The sequence below is a fragment of the Amblyomma americanum genome, chromosome 5 (assembly GCF_052857255.1).
Source record: "Amblyomma americanum isolate KBUSLIRL-KWMA chromosome 5, ASM5285725v1, whole genome shotgun sequence".
Taxonomy (NCBI): domain Eukaryota; kingdom Metazoa; phylum Arthropoda; class Arachnida; order Ixodida; family Ixodidae; genus Amblyomma; species Amblyomma americanum.
Window position 1 is genome coordinate 124352328 of NC_135501.1, and position 25710 is coordinate 124378037.

Consider the following 25710-nt stretch of genomic DNA (forward strand, 5'->3'; position numbering starts at 1 on the left):
GCTCAACTACCTTACCCAACCAAGGATGCCTGCTGACTACCCAACCTTCTTTGAAGGTCTTAATATTAGCCATTCATAAAATTTCTTTCTTTATCATTAGGTAATACAAAACCTTTTTACGCCCTCTGCGCCACCGATAGGTAATATTTCTAAAAGTCTGAAAAACAATTTTCCTTTTGTTGAGTACTATAAAACACAACACTACTTTACGCTGCATTAAGGTGGGGTAGTTGGTCCGGAAGCATTATGAAATACATAACGCGATCCAAGGTGCACAACAAAAAAAGCAGTAACGAAAGATGATACTCGGCACAAAGTAATAAGTTCTACTCAGCGGCACCAAAGGTAATAGTTTATATAAAAAAGAGAGAACACAAACAAGCATGCTCTTTAAAGTGCATGCTTGATTAGGTTTTCTTCAGCTTTATTTTGGCAGCAGCTGCATAGTTACACACAATTTCAATGAACTAAAATTTGTGCCCTTCACCTGATCTGGTGAAATTTACCTTCTATCCCTGCGATTAACACGGGACTAGGATGAAACGGGTGCAAGTATACCAGTATTTTTCGCCAAGTGCAGCCTCCAAGCGATCCAGAGATACATACCTCAGCCGTCGCAAAACGACGCAGGCAAAAGCGGCAAACACCCTGCGTACGATGGTGGGCCACCGTAGTAAGTTCCTTCGCTTACCACAGTTGCGGTAAGTGCCTTCGCCGTATGCTACTTGATTATGGCCATGCAAGGCCGGACTGTTTCCTTCGAAAGAGAGCGGGGATGGCGCGGAGACGCCGCGGCAGAGATCAATGACTGGAATCAGCAGAATGTCTCACACGAACGCTTCCGACATCTGCTGTACATGAACAACTGCCAGAAACCAGGCGCCACTCGCACTGGATCCAGTCTCTTTAGGCTGGCTCCTTCGCGTGGTTTGAAACGCGGAGAAACGTAAACGCGCGGAGAAACGTAAACAAAAACGCGCTCGGACAATATGGCGTCGAGATCGTTTCCGGCTTCAAAAAATGTCACGTGACGGCCTCTTCCTTTTGTTTCCTTACTCCATGGGTCCAGGACGGGGCACTGCCTTTGAATACGTCATCAGATGACGTTCGCCTTGCAACTTCCGGTTGTCGCTTCTAGCACCCCAGCAGAGCGTCCGCGGCGTTGTGGCATCTCTCCGGTCTCTCTCCGCTTCCTGGATTACGGCGCGCATCGGGTTTCTTTTCTTGTCGTCTGTTGTAGTTAGCAGTAATAAACGCGGACATCGAGGTCCGACTGCTTGCTCTTACAGCCGTGATGGGCATCGAGCCCCATGCGTGCCCACGAAGAACCGTGTGAGTGGCTCCGGAACTCCGGACACAAGGAAGCGGCAGAGGAAAATTGAAACCATATGCGTGAAGGCGATGCCCTGGCTCGAGCTTGGCCGAGAGGGTTGCGCGGCGGCACGAGCAGACGATTTTCACGGCTACCGGAAGTGTGCCCGTGACGTCGTGGCTGCCGTGGCTCCAGCGAATGACAGCGTGTGGTGACCTGGCGACGTCATGAGTAGTGTGAAGTCTTTCTTCCATGATTTTATTTCCAAAATCGGTCACTACGAGCACACCAATCGGCCCGCGAGTTTTAAAAACCACGTTTTTTTTTAAATTTATAATGAATTGCCTGCTCATTTCCGAAGACTTATACTTAGCGTGAATGCTCACTAGCATCATTTCTAAACATAAAAAACATTTAGAAGCGACTTTGAATTTTTGCATTGTCCCTTTAAAGATCTCCACATAGTCAGTATTACTGCGCAGCCCGCCAATATAATCTTTCTCTCCATTATTCCTTCTCTAACGGCGCGGTTCGGGTGTCCACCGATGTGGTAGACAGATACTGCGCTATTTGCTCTCCTCAAAAACCAATTTTCATTCGCACTGAAACTTGACCTACTGCGCGTTTCCCTTGCAAACTGTGTGCTTGAAGATTGAAATATTTGGCTACATTAGTTATAATGGCCACTTGTTCGAGTCAATAGAAAACGCAAGAACCCGAAACTTTTTATGCAGCACGCGCTCAAGTGGTTAGAAATTAACTACAATAACTCAAAATCCCAGTGCCCCCTCGAGCGTTTCCAGAAGTGGAATAGAAAACAGTAGGAATAGGTTGATGGCTCCATTCTCAGTACATGACGGTCTTGCGTGAGAACTGAATGCTTTCGAAACCTTCACATCAGGCTGCCTCATATTGTCCCAAACATAAATTCTGCCGAAATGTGAACCTCCGTTAATATTTATTCATTGCAAAGCGGGCAGTTGATGTCATTGCTGGCTTTCGGTACACCCATTAGGGGCACAAGTTATCTTCTGTATTCAGCCAAGTACTGAGATGTCAGAATGGAGGTGTACCGCGGTGAAGGACGGACCACTACGGCAGTGACGCTGCAAAGTCAATTGAGTCTTCCTGTTCGTTAAATGGTAGTTACGATGAAAACCCTGCTTTCTCTGAATATTCCAAAATTTTCGCGCACAAATTTTTTGCATATAATGATGCAAAAGCTTTCTACATACTTACAATATAACATTACCAGAAAATTCTCGTGTGTACTTCGCAGTCAATGCTTGTCTTCTTTCCAAAGCACAACCAGTGAAAATGTATTTATTCAAAGAGATTAATTGCTCAGTGGCATCGACCCAAGCGCAGCTAGAGGGCTACAAAGAAAAGCTTCCACTGAAACATACATACTAATAATTAATAATTAGCTTTGGAAGAAAGTGAATGGAGCGGTATCTGTTTTATGTATCGCTGGACACCTGAATTGCGTCGTAAGGAAAGGGATAAATGAGGGAGTGAAAGAACAAGGAAGAGAGGTGCCCTAGTCGAGCTGCCCTACATCATGCTTGCCATACCAGTTAGCTGAGCTGGTAGAGTGACTGCGCCTGTGAGCAGGTGGCTCAGCATTTGAAGGCCAGGCGAGAAAGAACTGTTCTTTAGAAAACCGTAGCTAAAGAAAAATTCTTTCTCGTTCACGCTTCGAAGGGGGGCGCTGCTGTCGCGCGACTGAGCATACGTGTGCGGTATCGGCTCCGCCGATTTTCGGCCAGGGCCGCGGCCCAAAGCATCCTACTCCATCAATTCTGGCATCCATCGATCCGGAATACCAAGCGGCAGAACCTGACACCACTCTCAGCCAGGTGGGTCCAATTCACAAATTTTTACGGCCGTTTTTTGCCCGGCCACGTGGGCGCCGTCGCTAAGCCTACCGACGAAGCCTACCCTCAGCCGGGCGGAACCGACTCTCCGAGATCAATATGACAACCCACGTGCCCCAATTTCGTGGCTACGATCCTGAGACGATGGCGTCGACTTTGACCCCCTCACCGATGGCGTAAATGCAAACACGCCCCCGGATTCCATTCATCCAGTCCTAACCCTATTGATTGCACGTCGCACTCAGCTTAAAACGCAGAAGTCGGCAGCTCCCGACGCCACTACCGGCGCCAACCTGCCGAACAAAAACACGGACACTCCCGCGACGCGCACCAAGGGAAGCAAGGCCAAGATCCTAACAAAGTGGAAACCACGACCAATGTGCAAGCCTACACCCGAAGACTTCGTATCATCAAACCAAGAACGCATTTCTCTCTTCACGAGGCTTTAATGGAGAAAAGATACGGCGATCCTTTTTCGGCACACCTCGGACCGGAACTGGCCCAAGCCAGCACCATCATACCCTCGAAAGACCAAAACATTATTGTCGTGTACACCTCGAATGTCAAGGCGGCGAGCCGACTCATCAGGGAGTTTGTATTAGAAACCAGCAATGGATCAGTCCCACTTTACAGGTACCTAAAACAGGACTCCGAAGACATCTGCGACGGAGTAATCACGGTCCTCAACGAGGACACCTCCGAAACCCTCCAAGATAAGGTACAATGGCGCACCGGTACCATCAAAGAAATCCGAAAATTCGGCAAGTCAAACAAAGCACGCATCACTTTCGAAGGGAAAGAGAAGCCCCGATACGTGCACTACGAAAGCGTCCTTACACCTGTGCGAAAATATTACAAGACCATCCCTGCCTGCGACAAGTGTGGAATCGTTGGACATCGATCGGACACGTGTCCAAACATGCGACCGGACATCTGCGGAACCTGTGGAACCCCAGTCCCTTTAGTGGAGGGTGTGCGGGCCCCTCATGAATGCAATCCGCGATGCTCCGTGTGCGGTGGCGCCGACGTCACCAATTCTCGCCAATGTGCGGCAAAATACCGCACACCAAAAATGGCTGCCCTCATGGGGGCAAAGAGCAACAAGACGGCACCCAAGAGGAAAGCCGCCACCTCGGGCCCTCCCGGAGGAGCAGGCGACGAGGCCAGCCAGGGAACAAGAAAAAGCCAGGGAGCAAGAAAAAGCCGCAACTCACCACCGATGGGAAACAACCACCGGAGGGGCCACCTAAACCACACAACGGCCCGGAGAAGAAACGGCAATCAACGCAGACGCAAGACGGAGCCTCCAGGGCCTGGGCCAACGTCGTCAAAAACGGACACCAGATGAGCGGTTCGAGCGAGGCTGCTTCTCTTTCCCCCTCTCCTTCCACTCCCCTCCTTAAGACACAAAGTGTCGGGAAAAACCAAGAAATGACAGCACTCAGGGCCCAAAACGAGAAGCTGCTGAACCAAAATGCGCTACTGTTAAAGAAAATCACCGAACTAGTCCAAAATGAATCAGACTCCCCCTCCTCTTCCCTCAGTTCCCCCTGCGGTCGAGGTTATGGAGAGTGAGCCCGCGGCGCCTAAGGCAACCGAAAAAGCAGAAACCTCACTCGAAGCCTGTCTCGAAGCACGTTTCGAGGCATGATTTACCGCCATCGAAGCACGTTTCGAGGCACGATTCACCGCTATCGAGAACCAAATTTCAAAGCTCGTCCAAGCCTGCTCCACTTTTCAAGAGCAAGTTACCCAACAATTTGCTCAAATCCCCGAGATGATCGCCCAGCAAATCACCTAGTTTGCCCAGACGATCCCCGGGATAATTACTCGACAAATCGCCTCGAATAAACGCCGCAAAACTGCTACCAATACCATTATTTCAGAAGACGAGGACGATAGCTGTTCGCTCACCGGCTCGGAGAACACTCAAACCTCCGACAGCACTGGCCCCGGGATAGCACCGTTACGTCCTTTCGCTAACATAAACAACAATCATGGCTTGCAACAACCCTAAGACTAAACAACCCCCAAACCCAGTTCGGTCTCCCCTGTCCAAATTGGCCAGTGGAACTGCCGCGGGTTCCGCTCCCGTGCAAAGCGGGCGGACCTCAGACTTTTCCTATCAACCCTCGATTCTCTCCCGGCAGTGGTTGCCCTCCAGGAGCCAGAGAGTGGCGCCACTCTTACAAATTATATCACCTTCCAGCAGTACCCCTCTTCCTGCATCTGCGTGCATAAAAGTTACACGGCCAATTTAGTCGACCTCGACCTCCGAACCGATTTCTCGTACGTGATGGTGACCCTCCTTCCGCTCAGGAAAAGAAAAGCACCACTCCACATACTCAACGTTTACTGCCCCCAAAGCTCAAAAATGCCACTTTCGCGACGCTCTTAAGTCGTGCTCTAAAAACAGCAGGCAGGGACCCCTAGTAATCTTGGGCGACTTTAACGCCCCCAGCTTGCTTTGTGGATACGTACGCGAAGAGAAGCGAGGACGCAAGCTGGCGGACCTCGCGTCCACGCTAGGCCTAACTCTCCACACAGACCCTGCATAACCAACGCGAATGGGTAACTCCGTGACCCGTGACACGTGTCCGGATCTTACCTTCACCAAGAACATCAGACATGCTGAGTGGACAAACACCGAGGAGACCCTCGGCAGCAACCACTGCTGCATCCAAATCACCGTTAGGACTAAACCGTTGGCAATACCCCACGCGCAAGCCCGACTCCCCGACTGGAATGAGTTCCGGCAATCTTACACATACCCGACCCCCATTCGCGAACGAGGATACCACGCGTGGACTCAGGAAGTGGTTACACACCTTCGTTCGACACAGAAAGAAATTCAACTCTCGGAGGCCATGCCGGAGGTGGATAACCACCTCCTGCACCTCTGGGAGGCGCGGCATAGCCTGGTCCGCAGATGGCGCCGACAGAAACACAACAGGAAATTTAAAGCCCGGATCACCGAGCTCACCCAGCGAGCGGCAGAGTACGCGGCCCAACTCGCCGACTCGAACTGGGTAGATCGCTGTAACACGGCAGCTAGGCAAATGTAAAACCGAAGTACGTGGCTTTTTTTTCGCGACCTAATCGACCCAACACAGACTCGTGCAGAGACGCAAAAGCATCTCCAACGGGCTATCCACAGCTTCGATGGAGATACTTTTCAATTGGCAGAACAACTACGAGACCAATACCTTTGCACTCAACAGGACCCCCGAGGGCCCGCGTACTCTTATGCAGGTTCCGAGAACGCGGAGTTGGATCGACCATTCCAACTGTACGACTTGAAGGTGGCACTGGGTAAAATGAAGCGAGGAACGGCGCCGGGAAGGGACAAAATTACCGTGAAACTTCTTGCCAACCTCCCCGACCCCGCCTACGAAGACCTCCACGCGAACATCAATTCTATGTGGCTAGGCGAGGAACCCCTCCCAATCGAATGGAAGACCGCTCTGGTCTCTTTCATTCCCAAACCCGGCAAATCCATAAACACGGACAACCTTTGCCCCATCTCCCTTACGTCTTGTGCGGGAAAGCTTATGGAAACGATGGTGCGAGATAGACTGTCCGAGTTTTTGAAAGACCACAACGCATTCGCTGACACCATGTACGGTTCTAGCCCGCACCGATCCGCGCTGGAGATTCTGCTACAACTCGATCGAGAAATTCTCAACCCCGTCAACCCCGTCGCCTTTAGACTTAAAGGGCGCCTTCGACAATGTCAAACACGAAAGCATCTTACAACATCTTTCCCAGACCAACTGCGGTCGCAGAACCTTTCAGTACGTCAAACAATTTCTATCTGAGCGACAATCCATCATCTGGATACAAGACGAAGAACACGGCCCTTACCAGCTAGGCATGCGAGGAACCCCGCAGGGCGCAGTTCTTTCTCCGCTCCTTTTCAATCTCGCCATGAAGAATCTCCCGGGCCAGCTGGCGAAAGTCGAAGGCATTCAGCATGCGCTGTATGTTGACGACATAACCATCTGGGCCAAACACGGCACAGACGGTGACATAGAAACCAACCTGCAGCAAGCGGGAGCGATCGTAGATGCCTACGCTCACCATTGCGGCCTTCAGTGCTCCCCGGCTAAGTCTGAATTTGTGCACATTCGCCCATCACCAAAGTGCGATACCAAACTGGAACTATCCCTGCCTAACGGCCCCATACCCGAACACGACGAGATCAGAGTACTAGGTCTTTTCATCCACAAACATAGACGAGTTCAAACAACACTACCCAGACTGCGCAAGGTAGGAACTGAGGTAGGCCGCATGGTCCGCCGGGTCTCTAACAAACGCGGGGGGCTACGATGCAAAGACGCCTTGCGGCTGGCGCATGCCTTCGTAACCAGTAGAGCCCTCTACTCGACCCCCTACCTTCACCTTCGGAAATCTGACGAAAAAGCCCTCGAGGTAGTCCTGAGAAAAATGTACAAGTGTGCCCTGAACCTCCCGGCAAACGCGTCTAACCAACGCCTCATGGGCCTGGGGATGGTTAACACATTCGTCGAGCTTCGGGAAGCCCACTTGACGAACCAATACACTAGACTCTCGAAAATGCCATCGGGTCGCCGCCTACTAGCCCGACTGCACATTGGCCATCACACAACACTCGTGGATAAGCGCGCACGTGTTCCCGAGATTTGGAGACTCGCCCTGAACGTGCGACCTCTCCCGGCCAAAATGTCAAAGGAAGACCATAGTGGCAGACGCCTCGCGCGGGCGGATTCTCTAGCCTACCACTACGGTGACAAACACGGAGTCTTTTACGTGGACGCCTCAGGCCCCCACCGTGGAGGGTGGTGCACGGCCGCAGTCGTACACAAGAAAGCTACGGTGAACGGATTTACGTTCCGAGCTCAAAACATATCTCATGTGGAGGAGGTCGCTATCGCGCTAGCCGCCGCAGACCGGGACTCGCGGGTCATCATTACTGACTCGAGAGGGGCCTATAGAAACATTGAACACGGATACATTCATTTCCTAGCTTACCGCATTCTTCAAAACAGTGACTATCCCGGGGCCCCCGCTCCCCGAACGATAGTATGGGCTCCCGCTCATCTAGGACTCGAAGGCAATGAAATGGCAGATGTCTCCGCCCACGCGCTCACTCTCCGGGTAACAACGCCTTCTAACCCTACCGCAGCGGATCCTGATCCCAAGCCCGTCTTTACCATTAAGGAAATAACACAGCTTTGCCAATCTGAACATTCAATCTTTCCCAAGCCATGCAAGGACCTCACTAAGACGGAGGAACACATTCTCCTCCGTCTCTTCACCAAAACTCTGCTGTGCCCGGCAGTTTTGAAATTCTTTGTCCCGCTGGCACGGGAAAATGCCCACACTGTGAGAAGTCCTCGGATATCTGCCACATGGTGTGGGCATGCCAGTCAACCCCGAACCTAGACCCCATACCCAACCCTACCGCGGAGGACTCCGAGGCAGCCCTGCTCAACTGCTCTGACCTAGCGAGCCAAAAGGCCCTAGTCGTCCGAGCCCGAGCAGCCCTTGAGGCCAATGGGCTCCTGTAACGAGGAGCCCATCTAGTGTTTGTAAGGGAGGGTCCCTTCAGGGCCCTCTCATACTTCCTTCATATATATTCCCAATAAAGTTCTCTCTCTCTCCACGCTTCGAACGCCGAGCCACCGGATCACCGGCGCAGTCAGGCTTAATCAGTACGGCTAGCATGAGGTAGGGCCAGAGCGAATTGATTGATCACTCAATGTCGGAACAGTGATGGTAAACTTTTTTTGCGAGAATCCTCAGAGATGGAGCAGATTTGTAATATTGGGCAATTACTCAGCTATGAATATATACTTCTCTTTACAAATCAATTCTACCTTGGAGGATTCTTTCGAAAAACCTGAGAATACATCGAATGAATAGGATTTCGAAGTCATGTTCTGATCATTGATCAGCGCTATTGCAGAGAACAGCTAGCGCATCACGACGTGTGGTAAGTGGCGCATTGATGCTCATGCACAATACTATAGCATGGGTGCCGCCGACTGAAGGGACGCGACCGTGTTCAGTTTTTCAGCAATAAATGTTTTTAAAGCGAAAGCTTTATTGGCCGCAAAGTTGCGATTTCGCCGAGGCGGTACTCCATTGAGACTAGTGACGTCACAACTCGCGCCTCGCCGCGGAAAGTCACTGTGCTTCGCGCGCTCGCCACGCCATCTGGCATGAAGTCACACCGCGCCGCCGTTTAGTAGGGCGTGACACCGCGTTCGTCGTCGTTGCGCTCGACTCCACTGGCTTCGACAGCTGCGTCGCATGCGGTATAAGATGTCACAGGATTGAAAAGGAGAGCTGGCGTACTCCGCAACCACAGTTGAAGCGACAGTACGGACGGCGAAAATTTTGATTAGCTGGAGGAGGCCTTGAATCGACCGCGGAACGAGATGAAGAGGAAATGAATCGGCCAGGAAACAGTCGAACCGCGCGCCGAAGGACTGGTTAAACGCCGCCCTGAATATGCCGCGGCTGGACAAGCTCGTTTACTGTCCGGTGGGACGACCGCTAGCAGCAGAGACCGCAGCTGGAGGAGAGGCCTGAGTTCTGCTTCGCTGAACACGGCCCGTGATGAACGATGGAATGCAACGAAGAGGCTTCAGCGACGGGCTCAAGAAACCGAAGAACAACGTGTCGTTAGCGTAGAGAACAGTGGTAACAGTGACACTGGACATTTATGCCTGTGCTTCATACGTTGTGGAATATGTGAACTGGGCCAACAAGGGAGTTTCACACTTGCTTACGTTACATATATCCTGGCAGAGCCGAGCTAAGACACTGCCAAGTTTTGTCTAACGCTTCTACGCAGAAACTTTTTATCTCAGAATCTATAGATGCCTTTTCAGGCACAGCAGCAGAGAAAACATAACCTTGTGCCTGACGAAAATATAAAAAAATGGCAGTGTTCTAGCTCTGGTTAAAGGTGGAGAGGCGAGATAGCTACAGCTGACCGAGTGGAACCCACTCATTCGAATTGCAAAGTCAGTCTTTCGCCGCTCTGTTTTACCGGGCGTTACTTCTTCATATTCGTTCGTGGAAGACTGTTTCCATTTTGAGTTACTCTTTTTTGATATATTCCTTGATAAAGCTTCACGGTCGAAACTGTCTGCCACCTCATTGCCGCTGACTCCTATGTGAGAGGGCACCCAATGGAAATATAAAGTAAAGCTTCTGCTGTGCAGATTCTGCACCAAGCGCGGAGAGCATATAGACAAGGCATCTGTAGGGAATCCGCGCTTTAACCTCTGAAGCGCGGATTTTGAATCAGTTAGGTCGACAACAAGTTGAGCCGAACAAGACCCAAACATCCGTAAGAGCCGCCTCAATAGCAACACTTTCGCCGGTTCTGGAGGAGACGAAGGCGTAATGCGTACAGACCACTTACAGTCCGAAGAAGAAATGAAAAAAGCCGCTGCGCTAGCTTGTTTGACTTTGTCCACAGAACCATCTGTGAAAATTTGCTGATGGCGGGCATAATCTGTTTCAAATATTCCAAAGAGGTCGCTGGGGGCCGGCTAGTGCGAACGCGCTTCGTATCGGCTCTGTACCAGCAAGGCGATTTCGTCCGGATTTCAACCCACGCAGTGCCCATCTCCTCACTGCACCGTCCGTAAAGGTGAGCGCAACCATCCATTCAAATTTAATGGCAGTCGGTCCCCCTAAGTAGGCCCATGGGCCGAAAACCGCCCTTTGCCGATCAGCTGCCGCACTAGGCCTCGCGCCACTGTGCGCTAAGCCTAAGCCGCTCGACCTCCCCTACATCGACAGCATGGAGGTGCACGTGATCGGAGAGACAATAACCCGAAGGACTATGATCCAAGGGACTGGAACCATATTCTGAGCTTACCCGCCCATCTGAAACGAGCACCGAGAATCCAGGACCAGGCGAACGCCACCACCGGCTCACGACCTGAAGATTCAGTACACCAAGAGTCCCAGCTGCGGGCGACGCGTCTCGCGGCGCAAAGGTCGCAACGCCAGCCGCGGTTGCGTGGGGATGCCTTCAAAGTAGTGTTGGTCAAATGGAGGACTTAAACGACCTTCAACCACGCCAACTTCGCCTGGCCCGGATAACTGCAGCCAAGGACCTCCAAGTCCCAGACGCCAACAACTTGCGTATCCGCCCTCTAAACAACACCTGCACGATGAGTACCCCGCATCAAGCCGAAGTGCTACGCCTGGTCGCCGTCAAACAAATCTCAATTCGGACCCAAGCCTACACCGTCACCGCCTACATCGCCCCCCCCCCTCGGACGGTGCAGTAAGAGGAGTAATCATTAACGCCTACTAGGAAGAAACCCCAACACAGATTCTTTAAGACCTCATCACGGGCAACCCTGGCGTCCCCATAATTATTGCACGGCGCATGGGAAAAACCCGTTCAATCCTCATCACCTTCCGGGCGGGTTCTGTGCCCCGAACCATCTCCTACGGAGGCGGATTCGACAACTGCACTTTATATAGAGGACACCTGGATGCTACACAAACTGTAGAAATCCATGGTATCACGCGAATGTGTGTACCCTTCAGCGTACGCACAACTGTTCAAGATGCGGTATCCCGCACCACCGAGAGGACACTCCGACATGCACCCCAGCCTGCATACTCTGTGGAGGCGCCCACATGACGGGTACTAAAGGTTGCAAAGCGAGGGGACGGCGCTTACTGCAACCGCACACTTCCCGCACACCTTAGCGAGACGCGGGCCGCACCAGCGTTCGTCGCTCTAGCAAGTCTCGCTCATCGTCTCGTCGCCGCAGGACCAACAGCCTCCACAACTTACCTGGGCAGACAGAGTAGCAGGCAACAGGCTCAAAGCTACCAGCAAGCCCTCAACCCCCCCCCCCCCAACCCACACAGGTGGACCCCGTGACCGGGAGCTACAGGCCCTGCGAGAGGAGGTGAGTCGTCTTACCTCTCTCATCAAGACCCCCACCTCTACCTCCCTACCGCTTCCGCCAATAGTCCCTCCCATGCAACCCACGCTGGTACCTCAAACACCCACTGTAAACATAAAACAATCGGACTCCCAAACCCCCACCGCATCCCCGCCCAAGAAAAACACACAAAAGAGCAAACACCCGTCACGAAAACTTACCTTGAATTCCTAGAGGCCCGCATAGACGCTAAACTCGCCGAAATGAGCGCGCGTCTAAGGCAAAATTTAATCACCTCGTCGACCACCTGTCCCAATGCTTCGAGCAACAATTTGAAGTGGCATTTACGCGCATGGTGCATACCCTTGATATGAGCCTCGCACGGTACGACACCCGCCTCCAAACAATAGAGCAGGTCCCTCCCTCGCTGCACCAACCCAATTCCCTCATCAATCCCGCCCACCTACCCCACAGAACCCCCTACCCAATCCACCTACCCTCACTCCACCCAAGCTACAGCATGGCGGAGTGACCACCTAATTCCTTATCAATTCTTCAATAGAACTTCGGCCGCTTCCGGGGCAAACGCGAAACCCCTCCAACTTCTCCCCACACTTCCCACGCCCCGCATCCCCCTCCTTCAAGACACACATGCCCCTGCAACGCTTCCCAGCTACATATCTGCTCACTCGGACGCAAAGAATACACCAAGGGCTTCCACACTCATACATCGCTCCATTACACATCAAACGCATCAGATCACCTCCGAGACGCCCTGCGTGATCACAGAAATCGTACCAGATGCACACTCTACACCATATATTTTTATTGCAAATATATATCACACACCGTCTCATCCGATGGCTTCATTGGAAACGACACTGCGTGATCTCCATCGTATTGCAGGCAAGCATCCATTGATTATCGGAGGAGACTTCAACAGTCAGCATACTGACTGGGGCTACCGCAGCACCACGGGACGAGGAAGGCGACTCTAGTCCTAGGTACAACAGATCGCCTCACAATACACAACAGCTTTAACACTCCCACGTGAATTGGCAACAGTGTCAGCGCGGACGCCAGCCCGGACTTGACACTGAGCCGCAACCTTTCGGGTTTTACGTGGAACACAACACATCACACATTAGGGTGCGATCATTATATCCTCTCCATTACAGTACCGTACAAGCAAAGAACGACCCTTCACCTAACACACAAACTCACCAACTGGGATGCGGTCCGCGCCGCACGGGCGGCCCTTCCTGACGCCCCCATTACACACATCGACCAGTGGGTGGCATCACTCATGAACGATGTCTCCGCACATACTCGAACGCTTGACACCACACCAGATATGCCCACCCTCGACACTCGCCTGGCCCACCTATGGGAGGCCCACCATAGCATCCTAGAGCGCTGGAAAGGGCAAAAGCTCAATCGGACTCTTAAAATCGGCTAGCCGCAATGCAATCACAATTTACTGAGCACTCTGAGGAGTTCTGCCGATCCTACTGGGGACAGATTTGGGACAGTATGGTTGGTAAGCTGTCCTCCAAACGCAGTTGTCAACTCCTTCGTCACTTAATTGACGCCACGCGATCCAAAACAGCCATACAACACCACGTCACCCGCATTATACACAGGACCGACCTTTCTCCCGACGCACTCAATGACATACTTAGGAACACACATACACCTCCCGGTACCTCAAACCCCCTGCCCCCCTATGTCGGCACCTCGAATGCCAATCTCGACGCAGAGATTACGGAAGAAGTCAGCGGCCCTCCTGACTACAGGAGTTGATTGTATTTCATACAGCATGCTCCGCAACTTGGACGATCAGTCGATTGCCCAGCTCACGGGCTACTTCAACACATGCTGGCAGGAGGGCACCCTTGCGCAATACTGGCGTCACTCCAAAATCTTATTCATACCCAAGCCCCACAAACCCCTTACACCTGCAAATCTTCGTCCCATCTCACTAACATCATGTCTGGACAAGCTTTTGGAGCATGTCGCACTCGCCCGACTCACCCAACACATGACGGAGCAAGACTTCTATGCGCACAGCATGGTGGGCTTCCGTCCCCGCCTGCCGGCCCATGACGCCATGCTCCAGCTCACACAGGATATTTTTGACTTCCTCATACCGGGCCACACAAAAGCTGTCTTCGCCTTGGATCTCTCCAAGGCCTTTGATCGCCTAGACCATAAAGCGATCATGACGGCGCTCTTCCCCTTGTACACCGGTGAACGTTGCACACCTATTTTCAAGCATTCCTTACTAACCACACGGCCGAAATTCACTTCGGTCCCCACACATCCCATCAATACACCCTTAGTGGGGTTGGCACCCCCCAGGGATCTCTCCTCTCCGCTTTCCTCTTCAATGTCACACTCATCCCCCTTGCTCGCAAACTACAAACTATCCCCCACCTTCGGCATAAATTCTATGATGATGCTATCACTCTACGGACCACCCATGGCAGTGATGGAGACATAGGGAATACTCTGCAGTCGGCCGCTACCCTCACCCAAAAACATGCGTGGAGCATCGGACTCTCATGCTCCCCGGAGAAGTCGGAGCTGCTCATACTCCGCCCCACAACCCGAAATTGCCCCACAGCTCCCATAACCGTGAAACTAAATACCGGTACATCCCGGAGGTACACACTCTCCGGGTACTGGGCCTCCACATCCAGAACAACGGGAAACAAACTCTCACCATCCAGAAACTTAAGCAGACGGCGATGTCGATATCCCACCTAATCCGCCGAGTTTCTGGACAAAACCGGGGCATGAAGGAGCATGACCTATGTCGTCTTATTCATGCCTTCGTCCTCAGCCGATTTCTCTTCACGCTCCCCTACCTGAAATCCAGGCCACACAAATCTCCCCTCTGGATGCCATGATCCGAACAGCATTTAAGACAGCACTACACCTACCACTAAATACCTCTACCGAAAAACTCCTCCAGCTAGACCTAGACAACACGATAGGTGAGCTTATCGAGGCCCACCGACAGACACAATACATCGGTCTCGCGAGAACCACCACCGGCAGACACATCCTACACACCCTCGGCATCAGGATACCAGCCACGGATCCCACACAGCTGCCGGTCTCCCACCACATTCACCGCGAATTACTTATTAAACATCTCCCTAAAAACATGCACTCCACCTACCACGAACCCTGCCGCAGAGCTCGCGCAGAGGACGCGGTTGTAGCCATCACGAACCCCTCCCTACAACCGATTGCTACCTTTCACATATCCCCCACTGCCACTGCGGAGGAGGCTGACATCACGCGCACGGAGGCCCGGTATATACTATCGGACTCTAAAACTGCCATACTAAATTTCGCCCGCGGGAGAGTTCACGTCCCTGAATTCCGCATGTTGAACTCCCTCGCTGCCCACCCGCCCCGCCACATGGAGCTCATATGGGTGCCTTCCCACTCCGGGAATCCCGGAGACGAGGCCGTCAATACTTTAGCCCGAGGTTCTCTCAACCGTGCACCGGTGGCCTCCGATCTGGGGTTCTCACGGGGGCGCATGCATTCCTTCAGTGAACTGACGCAGGCCTGCAAAGCCGAGCGTCGGCTGTACCCCCCACCCCATCCCTCCCTCGACAATTATCATCAGACACTTTGGAGGCGGCTCCAAACACACGCCTTACATTCCCCTTAAATACGCTCGCGCTATCACCAAGCCCACACAAGCCCCTCCTGTACCCTCTGCCAGCACCCCAAAGCCACTCTCGATCATATCCTTTTCCTCGGCAAGGCGGATTCTCCCTCGCGGGGCCTGGAGCACCTTACCACTTGGGAGGCTTGGCAGACCCTACTGCGCTCCGAGGACCCGGCCAAGCAAGCCATCGACCCAGGCCGGGGTGCCAGCATCATGAGCCTCCGGGACATGAACGTTTGAGTACAGTGATGCCGTGCGGGGGCCCAAGGGCCTGTGCGTCCTAAACTCCCCCGTGTGTAATAAAGTTTACACCACCGCCACCACCACCACCAAATCTTCAAGTACGAGCGAACGCGTTGCTGCCAAAGGAGAGCTGCGCTTTGCGCTCACGTGGGGAATTGTGACTGCTCGAAGAGAAACATTCAGCTGCTTTGTACAGCGTGAAATAGGAACACACCCTACTACCTGCATGCGTTTCAAAGCTATTAAACAGAAATCTTAGACGATTTCAACAAATTAGAGAGTTTTAATTTCACGTACGTAAAGGCTTCACGTACGTAGAGCTCTTACAGGTGACCAGTGCGCATGCGCAGAACGCAAAGGGTATGCGCGAGTCTCATGTACGTACGTGAGATTCGGATTTTTAAGTTGCGGTCTTTGCGTTGCTTGCGTACGTAGCGTTCACAAACATGGCGGCGCCCTGCTCGCCGCTTCACAGCGATAACAGCTTCGTCGCTAATCCCTCGACGCGATATCGTGTTCTAAACTGTCGTATTCGCCTTCGATTTGCCCATTATTACCCTCGCATAAGGTTTCAAGCGACAAATAGCTTTTGTTTTTCAGACAGAACGGCGATTTTTCAGCTGTTAAGCCTCACAAAGTAGCGTTGGTCGTCGTCATAGCAACGATCTCGCAAGAGGACAAACCGAATGGCTTGGCCTAAAGACTTGTCTTGGATGATTTAGGCTACAACTATTATCTGTGTTTCTTAGTAGATGGCGCTAGGAGAACACGCGGCCTGCGTCGCGTACGTGTAACTATAAGGGTATCAAACGACCTGCGTGCAGGCTACGTAGACTTGTCACGTTTGCGTACCTGAACCCTCTACGTACGTGAAACTAAAACTGTCTATTATATTTTTTAATAGGTATCGCCAACCATTTGGGGACATCTGATTGATACGTGAGTACGTTTCTTGTATATTTATTTTAATTTTTGTAGGTATTGCTTCGCACGTACATAAACTCGAGACCCGCAATCTGCAGAATACACACCGTTATAAGTTAGCTCACGTAACATTTTCAGCAATTTTTAAAATTGGCTTCTTGAGCCACAATAAAACTTTTTATGGCACAGCATTCTCAGTGATGTAGCATATCCGAACAAACCTAAGATGTGCTAACTGCCAGGTTGGTTAACAATTATAGCATAATTACCTTTTTCCCTATTACTGCTAGGCTCATTAATTATTGAGAGGCGGTAAACTCACCTTCAGTAATATTCAAATCAGTTTATAATGTTTCAAAACGTGCTTAACCTGGCGCTTCGGCCAACAACTTTTGGCTGTTTTCTTGTTATTTTGGCTGGAGAAGTTGCTTTGCCTATGACCTTCTCGAAAGCTCACGTAATTTGGCGCGATGTAGACAAATATATGTTGGGCCAGAGCGCCCAGGGTAACCGCGTTTTCGAAATTCAATATCGGATATGGAAGCTACTTACGGTGGGCTACACGCCTCTCAGTAATTACGAAGCGTAACAGTAGTAGTTAAGAACTTTACTGATCAATATTAATTAAGCGGCCTACCAATTAGCTGCTTTTAACATTGATTTAATGCATTACACCACTGTCAAATTTATGCTGAAAAAGCGCTCTTCTAACTCATAAAGCCTACTTTAAAAATTGCATAAAGTCAGGTGAAACACCCCCTGTAGGTGAATTTTTTATACCTATATTTTATCGCTGACTGCTCATGATTTTCTTCAATTGCAGAAAGCGATTGGTCTTTGCACACATGTGGACGTTACATATCATTCAAGAAATTCTTCCTCGGGTGTGGCATTTCTTTATAGATGGGATGCAGCTGTCATGGGCCGCTTCACTTTTGCTCCTTTTCCTATTAACATCCTGAATGACAGCAAACTGATGGATCATTGTGCACCGGTAGATGTTGCATATAATTTTTGAGCTATACATCTTTGGCGAAGTTCTCTCGAAGCAGAGATTTTGTGCAACAGTCGTACGGTTGAAGTAGACTTTTGAAAGGAAACGAGTTTGAAAAATATTGACACAACAAATAATTTATTCTCAGCCGAACATTCAGAGACCAACACGGTCTCCTCTTGAAGGGTGACTGAAATGCGAGCCAGTAGCAGCAAGGAAAGGACTTAGCTTTCATTCTGTTAATACATGGCGAAGTATATCATACCGGCGACGCTATCCCTCTCTAAGTGACGGCGGCTACGTTCACGTCGCGCGTTCGAGCGTGCTCCCGGCGACGCAGCTTCTGGGTTTCGTCCGGCGGCCGCCGGCGACCGAGGAAGGCACCATTCCTTCGGCCGGTATGTTCAGTCCCTGCCTCCCCGAGAGATGGAATGCCTGAGCTACAGCCCGCTGCCGTCTGTTGTTTTTTTACTGTTCCCATTTGTATTCTTTTTTCTCTTATCCTCCTTCCTTTGGTGCATCTATTCTGTTTTCCCTTACGTCCTTTTTTTTCGTGTCTAGTGTGCAGACACCACACCAGCACAATCTGGCAAGGGGGTATTTTTTGGCCCCCTCCTTCTTTTTTGACGCTTCCCCTCTGCCTCCAAAGCCCGGCTGCTTCGCTGGTCCCTTAGGTGGTGGTACAAAGCGGCTGCACGTTGAAACACGCTTGAGACACGCAGATATGTTTTCGCAAAAAATGAGAACGATCGCCCTATTTACCAAAGCTTGTTCCTTTTCCTTTTTGTACTGTAAGACTTAACATACATCACCAAGAAGCCGAGCAGTTCTATTCTATTTTTGTGATTCAAATTGTCATTCACAATTATTTGCTTCTTGTTTTCAGCGCCGGCAGCTCCTCCAGCTAGGGGTCCACAAGCTGCCAGAGGTTGCGTCTAGTGTAGGGAAGGCTTTTTATCGGCCCTCCCGACTAGGTCAAGTTCAGCAAGAAAGCATTTATTTTTACAAGGCACTGCAGAGGGGCTACAGGTGATAGTTTTATTTCAAATCCTTACTGCATGCACTAGCTATCCTAGCTACTAATGGCCAAAAGGCATTTTTCCAAATAACGTTTTCTTTTGCTGTTTGTATGTGCAGCTGCCATCACAGAAAAGGTGAAGACAGCTGTGTAGGTTGTCCCGGCATACATCGGCAGGCAGCCGTAAGGCGCGCTCACACTAGCGGGAAGCTTCCCGCACCGGCACAGCGTCAACGTCGACGCTGCCTCGCAGCTCCTCAGAATGACGCTCACACTGCGCGCGTTTTCTCGCTGCGGTTGTCTTGGAATGTGGAGAGAGGAGGCGCTAAGGGAGGCCCCGACCGAGCAGAAAGAGAAGGGGATAGTCACCTGACACTAGAGAAGACTGGAAAGCGCACCCTTTTCTCGCGTCGTCGTCGTCGGCAAAGCAGCCGCCGAGTGCCCGGCCGGCCGGCCGGACGCGCGCAGCCTCCGCCTCCGCCGACGGGGTCACTGAACTGGGACCGACGTCACGGATCACGGTCGGCGCCCATTGGCTGTTCTCGTCAGCGGCACGGGAAAAATAGGTACCGAACCCATCGCTCTGCGGGACGGCACAGCAGGCTGTCCGCGGGAGAAAAACCGGCTTGTGCGGGAAGCGGCACGCGGAAAACGTCCTGCGTTCGCGTTTTCCCGCTAATGTGAGCGTGCCTGTACGCAGCTCTTCACTGGGGTAGGCGGCGGCAAAAAGCTCATGGCTGAGGTGCTAGATGCCTGGGATTGCACCTGGGCCTGCCCTCATTGCAGCCGCTCCCTCGAAACCGGGCCCTGCTACAGCAGCGGAGTCTTTGACAAGGCGGTCGAGCCCTGATGAGACTCTACAGGACTAATTAATCGCTTCCACGCCGCCTCTACTGCCCGGCTAGACATGCGGCTCTTTCTTATGTTTTTAATAAATGTTCAGACATTAAACTTCATTGCCTGTTTGCTCATTTTCAGTGCATGTAACAATAGAATGTGGCATTTACAAACACATTGCATAGACGACGGTTGCCAAAATGAAACATTCGCCACAGATGAATTTTACAATGCGAAGCACAGAATGCTAGGTAAGCAGTGTCGGGAAACTAACAATGGGACTGCAAATCAGTGTACTGGATGCAATGCGGTGAACAACCAGTGGGTGTACTCGGGTGCGAAACATTCAGTAGCCAGTGAGTGGCTGGATGCCTTCGGCGAAAACAAGTGCATTAGCTTGGGTGGTCAATAGTGGGGAGCCACCGAGTGTCACTGGACGCCTGTGATAAACAAACCACGGATAAGCTTGGGCGGGAAATATTGGATAGCCGCTGGGTTGGTCCGGCTACCTATGATAAATACGCAAATGAGGAATCTTGGATGACTAATATCGAATAGCCAAAGAATGCCATTAAAGCCAATCAAGAACTTTGTATGCCATTAGTGGCCTGTGATTAGAAAGCCAGTGGGGTACACTGGCTCAAACATTGGGTCGGGTAGCGCCCTAGTCAGATGCTATTATATCCCTTTTTTGGAGCCAATTTTTCCCGGTACTCGGCCAGTTCAGGGCCATTATCGGTGTGCTGCTTGGGAGGGAAGGGATAAAGGAGGGAGTGACAGAGGATGAAAGAGGTGCCGTAGTGGAGGGCGCCCGAATAATTTTAACCATTTGGGGACCAATAACGTGCACTGACATCGAACAACACTCGTACGCCATAATATTTGGTTTTTGGATAAGGAAATGGCGCAGTATCTGTGTCATATACAAGCAGACACGTGATACCCGCTGCAAACGAAGAGATAAAGGAGGGAGTGAAAAAAGAAAGCAGGAAAGAGGCGCCGTAGGGAAGGGCTCCGGAAAAATATAGACCACCTGGGAATCTTTAGCGTGCATTGACATCCTACAGCACCCTGGCGCCTTAGCGTTTTCTCTCCATAAAAACGCAGCCACCGCGGTCGGGATCGAACAAGGGAACTCCGGATCAGTAGACGAGCGCCCTAACCTCTAAGCCACCGCGGTACGGTCCCCCTACCTCCCCTTTCCAAACCACTCACACACACACCTCTCTAAACAGTAGAAGCATGCCGAGCATTTTGTAACATCTCATTTTTCTCAGGAATACCGTAAATTTGTTGAGGGTTTATCGATCTTTTATGTGTGAAGATAGAATTCACGATGAAGTGTCATTTTGTGTTTAATGTCACGTTCAGAAATTGGCTTCTTCATGTGCGCATAGTTAGAAGTCATCATATGCAACTGTGCAGGCAACTGTTGGCAAATATAACATTGCTAAGCTCCTGCGCATTTGTGCTAAGTATACTCGCTAAATCAAGATTTTGTGTAAGATCGTTGTTTGGGCTAGAAGTTATATGTGAAGTATGAGCTTCATAAAATTATCCTTAGTTTTTGAAGCGAACACGCACTAATTAAAATGAATGGCCTTATTGTAACGTGCAGTATTTTTTTCTGTAAGGGTAGCGAGAGTAGTAGTATGTATTTTTTATTAAAACAATAATAAAATGGAACGAAAAGATTTTTGCTAGCCGTGGCATTTGCCATCGATACTGAAGCGCCTCAGCGGAAATAAAGGACAGCAAACAGAGAGGAGAAACGAAAAGAGATGAAGAGACAGGATTAGATGATAGGGACAGAGCTAACAGTAATGGTAACTCGTTACCTTTTTTGTAGGTAGCGTGGGGTGCTAACGCGTTCTTTTATTTAGCGTAACTAAGTAACGCATTTAGTTACTTTATTTCGGTAACGCATACTACACTGCATAAACCAAACTGCTAGTGCTTGGTAATTCAAGGTCTTCCGGACAGTGGCGGCATCCTTTTTTTTCCTTTTTATCTGCGTTTTCTACACGGTGTACACAGATAGAGTGGGCTAAGCAATTTTATTTACTTTTTTTGCCCACTTAACTTTTTCTACCAACACAGACGCATGCCATGGTACCGTACACCTGAGCGGGGTAATGCTCGCACATTCAGAAACCGCTATGGTTTTATACGTTCATGGTTTGCCTTTTTGGGTCGTCAGATCGTCTGGCGAAAATATTAGATTCCAGTTAAGCCCTAATTGAGGTGAAGCTGATATGATGTTTTAGCGCCAAAGATAGAGTTTGATGAAGACTAAAATGTATAATGTTGGAGAGAAAAAAAATGAGGCCGCTACAGCTTGGTGGTGGTGGTGGTGGTGAAACATTTGTTGATTATACAAGGGACAGGAGGTAGGCCTGCATCAGCCCGTAAGGAACCGGTCCTTATAAACACTCGGTTAAGAGCCGTAGTTTGGGATTCCAGATGTGGTGCATGCTGCCCAGGCGCACCTGACGAGGGCTCGTTGGGCTGTAGGTCGTGGCAGCCGAGCAGGGTCGCCTTCTAGTCCTGCTGGGTTGGGTTGGGAATGAGGAGAATAGCCGGGTTGGAGGGGCAGGCCCACACCATGTGATAGGGGTCCGAATACATCACTCTACAGATCGTACAGCTGCCGATAATGGAGGGGTCGAAGTGTTTTAGGGCTGCCTGGCACGGCAATGTATTACTGAAAAGGCAGACAAGGAGCCGTTTATCCACCCTTTTGATAGTATGTTGCAATATCTTTGAAGGTATACACCGGATTAGAGGGGAGGATAAAACAGCAAGGCGAGGGAGCGCACGGGCGGCTAAATCTGCTGTCTCGTGTCCAGGCAACCTCTGATGAGCAGGGGCTCTAATAGGGTAACGTTGTGCGGGGTTCGTGTTTCTTATGCAATTTAGGTAGATAAGATTAGCTAGGGAGGGCGTGCAGCCTTCCGACAGGCTCCTTGCAAGCCGCTGATTATGTACTTTGAATCGGAATATGAGGGCGGGAGAGAAATCGCGACCTTTCCTGCGTGGTTGCACTGCGGGCTCTGAAGGTGAAGCCGTTAACTGTATCGCCACTGTGAACTTCCGCCGCCGCGTACCATCCCCTTTGGTGAAGGCCAGATTCCTCCAGGTAGTGTACTCCTGTTCTGCCGCCATAATTTAGGGTTAGGAATTCCGCTCGGGCCAGGCGCCGATCACTGTATATATGATTTCTTGTGACATGTAGGCTGGAAGAGGTCGCACATAGATGACACGTCTCCACAGTTCGGGGATACGAAACCTGCGTTAAATGAGAGTCGCGTGTTGGCTCTGGAGTCGAGCAAGAAGGCGGTGACCGTACCTCGTTTGCGACAAGCGCGTATACTGAAGGTACGCCTTCCGGAGCTCCCGAAATATACTCCCCTCTACCCCAAGGGCCATAAGACGGCTGTTTGAAGCAGTGATGGGGAGATCCAGGGCACGCTTAATAATTTTGCAAAGGATGACCTCAAGGGCAACCACATGTTTCTTTGGGTGGAGATAAGGAGTCGAATATAGTCCGACTGGTCAGAAAGGCATCAGTGCACAATAAAGATCTCCAGGTGGTCAAAATTGTTTCGGAGCCCTCCACTACGGCACCTCTTCCTTTCTTTTTTCAGTCCCTGCTTTATCGCTTCGCTTACGGCGAGGTTCAGGAGCCTATCAAGATGCGGGACACCTACTGCGCTATTTCCTTTCCCAACAACTAATTTTCAGATTATTTATGTGCAAAATATTGGCGGCACGTTGATACATGCGTCTTTGATATAGATTGCCGCAGGCTTCCCGGGAGTTGGTAATGATTACTCATGACTGTTTCTGCAGCTTTGAATGCCATGGTGACCTCCTCTGCATGTGTAATATTTGGGGCACGGAAAATAAGTGTTTGAAAGTACGTGTTTTGATAGATTACTGCGGCCGTATACCAGCCCCCGTGGTGTGGGTGAGCATTATCCGTGTAGAAGACTACGCAGCGAGAGCTGTTACAGTCGTCAAGGGCATTCGCGCGAGCGCGGATCGACGGCCTTCGTGAGTCGCTTTTGTTATATTCTGTGACAGAGGTTGGACCTGTAGCGTGCCCTGGAACCTTTTTCCTTTCCTCTACATGCGCACTGTAGGCAATGCTCAAGCGCTGTAAGAGTCTTTTGCCGGCTGAGGATTTGTTCAACCGTAACTATTGGTTGTAAAAGTGACCAGCAAAGGCGCTGGTCATCCCGAGATCGATGAGCCTTTAGGCAACAAAATAGTGAGAGAAAATGGCTGCACAGCCAAGGGTGCCTGAGCGATCCAGAGACGATCCACGAAAGAACTAGGAGTATCCTATGAGTTCTTCCACGGCGCACAATGAATGTGACGCACCTGCTTAAAGCAGATGGAAGAGGAAGCACCTGTGCTTAAGTCACACAGCACATTTTGCTGATTTATTATCGGAATCCCAGGATATTGTAGATCCAGTAGCTTAAAGGAGAAGCAAAAGTTCGTTGGGCAATTTTCTCCTGGAAAGCACATTTCATCTATAAAAAATGGCAATCCTTTTATCGAAGTCCTTACTTATATAGCGAAATCCAATTCAGCGAATTCCAATTAGGGCGTGTTTCTCAGCGTTCACATGTCGAAACGAAAGTATCTTCCCACTTCGACCGAGTGCAGAGAGTCACAACGAGGAGACTGAGTCATTAGGGTGATCGCAAGACACAACCAGATACTGAGAGATAAATGGTGCTAACTTCCCAGGAACACGGGAGAGAGCACTTTGCCTCTCAATCTCTGCCGCAGTCTGTGAGGCTTTATGAGGTGTGCTATGATGCCCTCCCCGCTACCCCACCTCTCTCTCCGGCGTCCTATCGGGCTCAACACTTCATGTCGACGCCGTCTTCCCACATTGCAGGAGATGCCCGTGACGACCGCACTCCATGCCTTTGTACCTGCGAAGCGCGTCAGTATGCAGAACAGACCTGAGCTATAGGGAAAATTTCTTTGATGAAAGCGGTGCATCGCCCAACACCCATATTCATTAAATCACGTCTTTCTTTTGCTCCTGCGCCCGTGAGAAGACGTCAGTGTTCTTGGCCAGGCCGAACACTCATGTCCTCCCCTTTTTAACGACGAGAAAAGTAGTATTTGCTTCCGACAGGTGGCACACACAACCATTTGTCTCCTGTTACTGGCGTACCTATGTAGTGTTATGAAGCAGCTATGCGTTTTTCACTCCCCAAAGGCGTATATTCCCCTTTTATTTGACTAGGTTCCGACTAATGAATGGCTAGATGGTGATGTTCCGGCAGATTCACACCCCTGTTTTTTTCATTTTCACTGCAAACTTTTAACGAAGACAGCGCAACAAAGGCAACCGTAGAAGAGAAGACGACACGAAACAAAGAGCGCTGTTTGTGTCGTGTCGTCTTTTTTTTTCTGTGGTTCGCTTGTTTGCGCTGCATTCGTTGCGCGTATGAATCACCAACTAGCCCAGCACCATGTTTTATTTGACGGCAAAGTTTCCGTGAATGCAAGCTTGGTACGACATTTTGGACTGCCTGGAATATGCCTTGAATATAGCACTATGCAGTTGGATTCTGATTTTCTGGGCTCTTCTGTAAAGAATGGAGAAAAGTGAGAGTAGGAAGGGGGCCAGACATGTAATAAATTAGTAGCTTACTACCAGGGCTGCAGCCCCTCATAAGGCATCAGGTAAGGCCCGCCGGATGGAAAACCGGGTCCGGTGACCGCTTATCACTAAATCAGGTCAATACCTGGTTTATTTTGCTTTACCAGGAAGCCCGTTGGACAAGCCAAGTCGTAAGGCTTTGCTCCAAGCTGCACAGCAGTCTGCCACTGCTCCTCTGTAGTGATTAAGGCGCAGGGTTTGTTATGGTAGGCC